Consider the following 10133-nt stretch of genomic DNA (forward strand, 5'->3'; position numbering starts at 1 on the left):
ACCCCAAATCTCAGGCCTCAGCTGTGCCAGGTAGGGATAGGGACCTCTTCCCCTCCGGGGTTTAAGTCAGTACCCAAACTAGGGGTTCCGGGAAGGTGGTCTCTGGACCAGAAGTTTCACCATGAAACTGTAGAAATGCAAATTGCCCACCAGACTCCAGACCTAGGAAATAAGAATTTCTGGGGTGTTTCGGCCAGAAATCGATTTACCAGATCCACAGGTGACTCTGTTGCAGGCTAACATTTGAGAAACCCTGCTCCAGACCATAAATACAAAACGAAACCAGGCCACCTCTGAACCACGGAACCCTGAGAAGTGAAGACACCTCCAATCTAACCAGTGCTCAGGATTCTCAGGGGGACAGGCTTAGTATCCGGAGGACAAGAACCCTAACACTTACCCATGGGGTCCATCCCTCTGCCTCTGAGACACCTGGGCTTGAGCTTTTCCCAGGAAACTTCCATGGGAGTCACTTCCTTCCCCCAGTAAATGTCCCTGGATGGTCCCTGGTGCCTGTGACCAGTTAGGGAGCCCCTGGGTCTTTTCAGGAGCTCCAGCGGAGTCTTTCACCAGCCCCAGACTGACTGGCAAGGAAGTGGCCTCTGCAGTCCCTGCAGCCAAACTGACCTGAGCCTGACCTCCTGACCTACTGGCCTGCTGACCTCCCTGTGCATCTTCCAAACTTGACCCCACCTGCTTTGCTTCAAACTACAGCCCATAAAGCCCCCAGCACTCGATCCATCACTGCAAACTGCTTTCACCCCCAGCAACCTCTGAAGAGTGAAAATGAGTTTTCAAAGTAAAAAGGCTTCATTTCTAGAATGGAGTTCTCAAACCTCTTCACTTCAGCCCCAATCCATTCTGTCTGTTCTGTTGTCACCTAATTTTTTTTTCACCTAAATTTTTAAAATTAAACTTCTTATTTTGAAATATCTGTAGATTCACACACAGTTGTCAAATATAATTCAGAGAAGTTCTGAGTTCTCTTTACTCAGTTCCCCCTAGAGGTAACCTCTTGCAAAACCACAGCACGATACAGTCAGGATAGGGAATATTGCATCCCAGGAAGACCCCTCTTTTTCTCTCTCTTTTTTTTTTTTTTTTTTACTGGGGATTGAACACATGGGTGCTCAACCACTGAGCCACTGAGCCACATCCCCAGCCCCTTTTTATATTTTATTAGAGACGGGGTCTTGCTGAGTTGCTTAGGGCCTTGCTAAATTGCTGAAGCTGGCTTTGAACTCGCAATCCTGCTGCCTCAGCCTCCTGAGCCCCTGGGATTACAAAATGGGTATTCCCAGCTCTCACGTTGCTTTTTTATGCACACTCACTTCTCTTTCACTTCCAGGCCTCTGTAACCCCAGCAACCACTAATTTGTTCTCCATTTCTATACTTTGTTATTTTAAGGGCTGGGGTTGTGGCTCAGTGGTAGAGCACTCGCCTATCATGTGTGAGGCACTGGGTTCAATCAGCGCCACATAAAAATAAAATAAAGATATTGTGTCCACCTACACCTAAAAAACAAATTTTAAAAAAAGAATGTTTACAGTTGGAATCATTAATGTTATCTTTAGGGATTGGCTTTTTTTTTTCACTTAGTAATCTTTGGCTATTCATTCAAGTGTTTTTGCATAGAACAATAGTTTGTTCTTTTTATTGTTGTATAGTATTCCCTGATATGGAGGTACCAGAGTTTATTCATGGAGCTGTTTAACATTATCTCCAGTTTTTGACTACAGTGAATACAACTGTTATAAACACTGCATAGGTTTGTATGTGAACATGTATCTTCATCTCTCTGAATAAATGCCTACATTTATAGTATAGTAAGTATGTTGCACATTTTTTTGTTTGTTTGTTTTCGTTTTTTAACCTGCCACATTGTTTTCTAGAGTGTCTGTATCATTTTATATCACCAACAGCAGTGTAGGTATGACCCATTTTCTTCATGTCCCCTTCAGCCTTTGGTGTAATTACTACTTTTCGATTTTTAAGCTATTCTGATCATCGTGTAGGGATGTATCCCTGTGAGTTTTTTTTTAAATTTTTTTTTGTAGTTGTAGATGGACAGAATGCCTTTATTTTGTTTATTTTTATATGGTGCTGAGGATTGAACCCAGTTCCTCACACGCTTGAAGCAAGCACTCTGCCACTGAGCTACAGTCCCAGTCCTCACTGTTTTGTTTTTTTTTTTAATTTGTATTTCCCTAATGGCTATGATATTGAACATCTTTTCATTGGGTGATTTGCAGTGTTTTCCTCAATGAAATGTTTCTTTATATGTTTTGTGAAAATTCCAGTTTGATCATTTGCTTTTCTTGCTGTGGAATTTTGAGAGTTCTTTATATATTGTAGATGCTAATCCTTTTTTGGTTATGTGATTTGCAAATATTTCTTCCCAATCCATTGTTTGTGTACTTAACAGGGTCTTTCAAAAGCAAAAGCTTTTAATTTTGGTGAAGTCCAAATTATCAATTTTTTCCTTTCATGGATCATGCTTTGGGTGCTAAATCCACTAACTCTGGGCATTTTTTTTCTATGTTTTATTCTGAAAGTTATTTAACTTTATGCTATACATTGAAATCTGTGAAGTTTTATGTATTTATTTTTGTTTTGGTTTGTTTTTGGGGTTTTTTTTTTTACCCATAAATTTCCAATTGTTGAAAAGGCTCTTTTTCTTCCATTTAATTGCTTTTCCAACTTTGCCAGAAGTCATCAGGCCCAAGTTGGGTGTGGTGGTGCATGCCTGTAATTCCAGTGACTCAGGAGGCTGAAGCAGCAGATCACAAGTTCAAAGCCAGCCTGAGCAACTTAGTGAGGCCCTGACTCTAAATAAAAAATGAAAAGGGCTGAGGATGTGGCTCAGTGGCTAAGGGAACTGGGGTTCAATCCCTGGTACAAACAACAATAACAAAACAAAGCACAGCAGCACCTATTTCGGGGTTCTCTCTTCTGTTCCATTAATGTGTAGGTTCCTCTGTTAAAAGTACACAGTGTTAATTATTAAAGCTATATGGTAAGTCATGAAATCAGATACACTGACTCTTCCTACTTTGTTAATTTTCAAAATTGCTTTAGCTCTTCTAGTTCCTTTGGCTTTTCATATAAACTTCAGAATAGTCTTATCTATCTGTACAGAATATCTGTCTGGGATTCTGGTAGAAATTGCATTAAACCCATTCATCAGAACTGACCTTTTACTATGTTGACTTGCAATCCAAGAACACACTAAGTCTCTCCATCAATTTATATTGTCTTTGATTTCTTTCATCAGCAATTAGGGGAGTTTTCAGAATGCAAGTCCTATTCACGCTTGGTTAGATTTATATCTCAGTATTTTATTTAATGATTTTTGGCAATCTTAAACGGTACTCTATTTTTAATTTTGCCGCTTATGAGTTTTTGCTGTATAAAAATAATTTCTTGTATATTTATCTTATATTTTGCAACATCTCTGAACTTCATTCTAGGAGTTTGGGGTTGTGGGGTGGGGCCTTCAAGATTTTCTACAAGGAAAAATCATGACATCTGCACACAGAGAAGTTTTATTTCTTCCTTTCCTGTCAGTATCTCTTATTGCCTATGGCTCTGGCTAGAACTTTCCCGCTCCTGTGTACATAAGAGCAGTAGGAGAAGCTGACATCCTTGCAGTCAGGGTCCACCTGTGCTGACACAATGAAATCCCACAGATTGGGAGATTTATGAAGAACAGAAATCATTTCTCACAGATCTGGAGGTTGGGAAGTCCAAGATCACCCCCACCCCATATTCAGTTGTCTGCTGTGGGTTGTGCCCTCTCCTTCCAAGATGGCATCTTGTGCTGTGTCCCATGGCAGAGGAGACAGAGGCCGGAGAGGGCCCAGTATACACAGGAAGCCTCTGCTCCAGGGCCTCAACTCATTCCCCAGGAAGGAGCCTCACAGCCTCCTCCCTTCCTAAAGGCGCTTCCTCTTACACTGCCACGCTGGGCATTAAGTTCCAATGCTTGAGTTTTGAAGGGGACACAGTCAAGTCACAGTACTTATTGTGTTCCTGGTCTTAAGGGGAAAGCATTCCACTGTTCATCACTAAGTGTAAGTGGTAGCTGTAGATTTTTGGTAGATGTGCTTTGCCAAATGCAGGAGGTTCTCTATTGGTTTGGAAGTTTCTCTCATAAATGGAAGTCCATGTCGTTAAATGCCTTTTCTCCGTTGACTTGGTCATGCGGTTGTTGTCCTCCCCCCCTCTTCCTCCCCTCCCCCTTTTTTTCCTCATCTCCTCTCCTTCTTCCCCCTTCCTCTCACCCTCCACTCCCCCGCCTCCTTTGTCCTGTACTGGGGACTGAACCCAGAACCTCACCCATGCTAGGCAAGCATTCTACTACTGAGCTACATCCCAGCTCTTTTCTTTTACTTTCCATATTTTTTGGGGGGGAGCATACTGGAGATTGAACGCGAAGGCACTCAACCACTGAGCCACGTCCCCAGCCCTATTTTGTTTTTTATTTAGAGACAGGGTCTCCCTGAGTTGCTTAGTGCCTCATTTGTGCTGAGGCTGGCTTTGAACTCGTGATCCTCCTGCCTCAGCCTCCCGAGCCACTGGGATTACAGGTGTGTGTCACCGCGCCCAGCTACTTTCCATATTTTTTATTAGTGCATTATAGTTGTGCCTAAAGGTGGGATTCATTGCTCCCTATTTGTCCACACACAATATATATCTATATAATTGGGTCGGCGGCATTCCTCGGTATTTCCCCTTCACCTCTCCTCCTCCTGCCCCCTTGTCCCTTTCCCACCCACCCATCTTACTTTTGCATTTTCCTCTCTAGCTTCTGCATATGAGAGGAAACATACAACCCCTGCCCTTCTGGGTTTGGCTTATTTTGCTTAACAGAATGTTTTCAAGTTCCATCCATTTTCCTGAAACTGCCATAATTTCATTTTCTTCATCCCAGCCCCTGTCATTTTGAAACAGGATCTCAGCTGCCCAGGCTGGCCTCCAACTTGCAATCCTCCTGCCTCAGCCTCCTGGGTAGCTGAGATTACAGGTGTGCCCCACACCCACCTTTTAACTTCAACTATTGAACTAGCTTGAAATAAACCTCCCAGAAATAAACCTCACTAGTTATGATGTTTAATTCTAATACAATATTTCTGAATTTATTCAGGATTTTCTTCATCTATATCATGAGGGTTGTCAGGCAGTGAATTTTTCTTTTTCACTGTCTTTACCTGGTTTGGATACAGGATAATACTGACCTCAAAAGATGGATTAAACAGTGCTCTCTTTCTCTCGCCTCTTTTTTTCTGGAACAGATTGTGCCGAATTGGGGTTCGTTCTTCAAATATTTGGTAGAATTCTCCAACAAAATATTTTGAGTCTGGAGATTTCTTTTTTGCATGTTTTAAAAATTTAAATTCAATTTCCTTAATAATTGTTGGTCCACTCAAATGATCTGTCTCGTGATAGAACTGTCGTAGCTTGTGTATTGGGGAAAGTGGTCTTTTTTGTGGATCTTTATTCTATTCATTTGTTTATACGTGATGCTGAGGATTGAACCCAGCACTCACACATGCCAGGCAAGCGCTCTGCCACGGAGCCCCAGCCCCAGCCCCAGCGGGATGTGCTGTGTTCTCTTATTATCACCGTCGTAGATCTGCGTGGTCTGTGGTGACCTTCCCTGTTTCGTTCCTGACATAGGCAATTTGTGTCCTCTCACCTTCTCTCTGTTCTCTGTCAGTCTTGCTGGAGCTTTGTCAATTTTATTGATTTTTTTCAAAGAACCAACTCTTTATTTCATTGATTTTCTCCATTTAAAAATAATTCATTGGCTTCTGCTCTTATCTTTATTATTTCCTTCCTCCGCTGGCTTAGGGTTTATATTGCTCTTCTTTTTCTTGGCTCTAAAGGTGGGATCTTAGACTATGGATTTGAGGGTTTTCCTTTTTTGTAACATATGCACTTAGTGCAGTAAAATCCTCTTTCAGCACTGCATTCGGTGGATTCCACAAAATTTGATGTTTTACCTTTTTTTTTTCCTTTTTTGTAATGGGGATGGAATCCACGGGTGCTCTACCACTGACTTCCATCTCTTTTTTGTTTATTTATTTTAATTTTGGACAAGGTCTTGCTAAATTACTGAGGCGGGCCTCAAGCTTTCAATCCTCCTGCCTTAGCCTCCCCAGCCACTGGAATGGCAGGCATGCACCACCACACCTGGATTACCTTAATTTTTATTAGGTTAACAATATCTTAATATTTCCTTTGGTTCTCTCCTTTTTAATTCATTTAGAAGTGTACTGCTTAATTTCCAAGTATTTGGAGATTTTCCTGTTATATCTATATTGCCAATTTATAATTTGAATCCATTGTGGATAAAGAGAATACTCTATAAGATTTTCTTTTAAATTTTTTGAAGTTTGCTTTATGGCCCAGGATATGGTCTCTCTTGGTATATATTCATGGGCAAATTTAGTGTATGTTCTGCTGTTTTAGGGTGGAATGTTCTATAAATATCAATTTGACCTTGTTGGCTGATTATTCCTGTATATCCTTTTTGATTTTTTTTTAACCTAATTGTCCTATCAATAGTTGAGAGAGGAATGCTGATATCTCCAACTTTAAGTGTGGCTGGGTCCATTTCTCTTTCCGATTCTATCAATTTTTATTTCACATATTTTATAGTTCTGTTGTTTGGTGCATATGCATCTTAGATTTTTTTCGATTAATCTTTTTAAAAATTATTTTATACTGTCCCTTTCTGTCTCTGGAAATTTTCTTTGCTCTGAAGCCTGCTTTAGCTAATTTATTAACACAGTCATTCCTGTTTTCCTTTGACTAGTGTTTACATGGTATCTCTTTTTCCATTCTTTAGTTTTCAACCTGCCTATGTGATTATATTTAAAATCTTGGAGAGGGGTATATAATTGCTTCATATTTTTAAATTAAATCTGCCAATCTACTATTTAGTTGGTGCATTTAGACTCTGCATTTAATGTAATTATTGGAAGTCTGGGACTTGACTTTGACATTTTATGTCTTTGTTTTCTGTTTGTTCTTTTTTAAATTTCATTTCTGTATTTTTCTTTTCCTGCCAACCTGGGAGATGTTATTTGTTTGTTTTTCTTTTTCTTTCTTTCTTTTTTTTTTAGAATTCTGTTTATTTTGATGCACCTATTTTGAGTGGTTTCGTGGTTACTCTAGGTATTACATTATGACCAGATAACATATTGTTGTCCACTGATGTGATCATTTTACCAGTTTGAGTGACAATAGACATGTTACCTCCTATTAGGGTCCTTTACTCTACCCAGTTTATACTATAATCATGTTACAATTTTCCTCTACATATATTTACAACCACATCAGATGCTGTGACAATTTTCGTGTTAACTTTACAACACAACCTAGAAAACTCCAGGTAAGGAGGAAAGCCCGTGGTACGGACTGTGGTGTTTCCCATGATCTTTCATGTCCCTGAGGATCTGTTTCCTTCTTTCATTGTTTCTGTTTAGAGAATTTCCTGTAGTCATTTTTTAAAATTATTTATTTTTAGTTATAGGTGGACACAATATCTTTATTTTACATTCATGTGGTGCTGAGGATCGAACCCAGTGCCTCACGCATGCTAGGAGAGCGCTCTACCTCTGAGCCACAACCCAGCCCCATAGTCACTTTTTAAGGTAGGTAAATTGTCTTAATTTACCTTTCTCTTAAAATGTCTAGATCTGGTTTTCATTTCTGAAGAGCAGTGTCATGGGGTTGAGGATTCCATGTTGATGGTTCTTTTGACATTTGAAAAGTAGTGTTCCATTTCCTTCCAGCCAGCATGGTTTCTGGTGAGAAATCTGCTGTCATTGGAACTGTGTTTCTCTCATCGGAAAACTATTTTTTATATTGTGATTTTTTTTTCAAGGTTGCTTTCAACATATTTATCTTTATTTTCATAAGTTTGATTATGATGTGTCTTAGAGGCTGTCTCTTTGGGTGGTCCTCTTGGATGTTCTCTCGGATTCTTGAATTGATTGATGATCTTTACCATATTTGGAAAAATCTCAGCAATTAATTCTTTAAGCACTCCCCCACTCTACCCCAATTTTTTTTTGGGGGGGGGGCACTAGGGATTGAACTAAGGGGCAATTCGTCACTGAGCCACATCCCCAGACCTATTTTGTATTTCATCTAGAGATAGGGTCTTCTGAGTCACTGAGAGGCTTAGCCCCTCCCTTTTGCTGAGGCTGGCTTTGAACTTGCAATTTTACTGTCTCAGCCTCTCAAGAAGCTGGGATTATAGGCACTTGCCACCATGCCCAGCTCCTCTTTCTTTCTTTCTTTCTTTTTTTTTTTTTTTTGGTACCAGGAATTGAATTCAGGGATGCTTACCACATCGCCAGCCTGTTTTACTTTTAATTTTGAGACAGGGTCTTGTTAAGTTGCTTAGGGCCTCACTAAGTTGCTGAAGCTGGCTTTGAACTTGAGATCCTCCTGCCCAGCCTCCCAAGTGGCTAGGATGACAGGCCTGTGCCATAGCCCTTGGCATCTTTCTTGCCTTTTTCAGGGACTCTAATGACACAAATATTGGATTTTTGTTATCCCACAAATCCCTGAGGTTCTGCTAATTTTGATTTTATTTTTTCAGCCTATTATCTCTCTTGCTCAGACTGGGCAATTCCTAGTGTTCTCTCTTTCAGCTCAAATGATTGTTTCCTCTGTCCCCTCCCTACTTTTTCATACTGGAGAATCCAGAAGTACTCTACCACTGAGATCCGTCCTCAGTCCTTTCTATTTTTAAATTTTGAGACAGGGTCTCACTAAGTTGCCAAGGCTGGCCTTGAACTTGTGATCCTCCCACCTCAGGCTTTCAAGTCATTGGGATTCTAGGTGTGTGCCACTGTGCCCAGTCCTGTTTCCTTTATTCTGCTGTTGAACCCATTCACTAAGTTTTTAAGTTCAATAATTGTGTTTTTTAGTCCTAAAATTTCCAGTTGGGTGTCTTTGTATCTTCTGTTTCTTTGCTGAGACTATCCATTTTTCATTTGTTTCAAAGATATTCATAACTACCAACTGAAGCATTCTATGATGGCCATTTTAAATTCTTTGTCAGATAACCTCTGTCGCCTTGGTGTTGGAATTTATTGGTCATCTATTTTCATTCAGTTTGAGATGTTTCTGACACTTAGTATGAGTGCTTTTTAAACCGTAAGACATTTTTGTATCATGTTATATGACCCTGGATCTTATTTAAGCCTCCTGTTCCACCTGCTCCCTTTGAGATGCTCCAGCAGGGCAAGGGGTGTAGCACTGGTGGAGACAGTAGTTGAAGGTAGAAGTTCAAGTTCAAGTTCTCCCCTTTGCCTCTGTGGACACCTTGGAAGAGGCTATTGCCTCTTCCCTTTGGGCAGGAGTAGGAGTTCTAGCTCCTCATGTTCACCACTGAGGTGACTGTGGGGCTAGCTTTGTTACCCCTTAGCTGCCATGACCTGCCCGGCCATTAATTCAGAAACTGGTGAGAGGAGGTTCTATGGGGGATTGAGAAAAGATAAACAAACACATAGAGAAAGCTGGGTCCAGGTGGGAAACTGTCCCCTGATGGAGGAACAATGACCCAGAGCTAGCTCAGCACATTTATTATATAGGTCTTATCATCAAAAGCTTGTTTGTGGGAAAGTTTCTGCATAGCAGGTAGACTGAAGGACACAGCACTGGTGAGACATCAGTGTGATCTTTTACGCTCAGAATTCTCTATCTCTGGAGCTGGTGTCTGAGCTCTCGGTGCAGACACATGTACCTTGGTGCAGTTGCACAGAGCCTTTTCAGGCTGGGCATCACCATAGCAACTGGGCAATCTTGATCTGCACTTTGCACAGGAAGTTCCCAGCACAAACACAGCCATGAGGCCAACAGAGATCATGATCCAAGCCACCTCTCTCCACACCAGGCTGTCTGAAAGTCTTGACTCTCCACTAGTCCTCTTCTGATACCACCCCAGAGAGAAAGGAGCAGAACATCTCAGGACTGCCAAGTCAGGTGGCCCTGCTGTCACTCAGTAGGAGAGCCTCATTATAAGCTGGTTGGAATGTGTGTCAGGGGTTATGACAGACTGGCCAGCATGGAAATCTAGGGTTCCCCACTCAGCCTTGGCTGGTATGGGTAC

The sequence above is a fragment of the Spermophilus citellus genome, assembly GCF_964194105.1.
Source record: "Spermophilus citellus genome assembly, chromosome: 18".
NCBI classification, from domain to species: domain Eukaryota; kingdom Metazoa; phylum Chordata; class Mammalia; order Rodentia; family Sciuridae; genus Spermophilus; species Spermophilus citellus.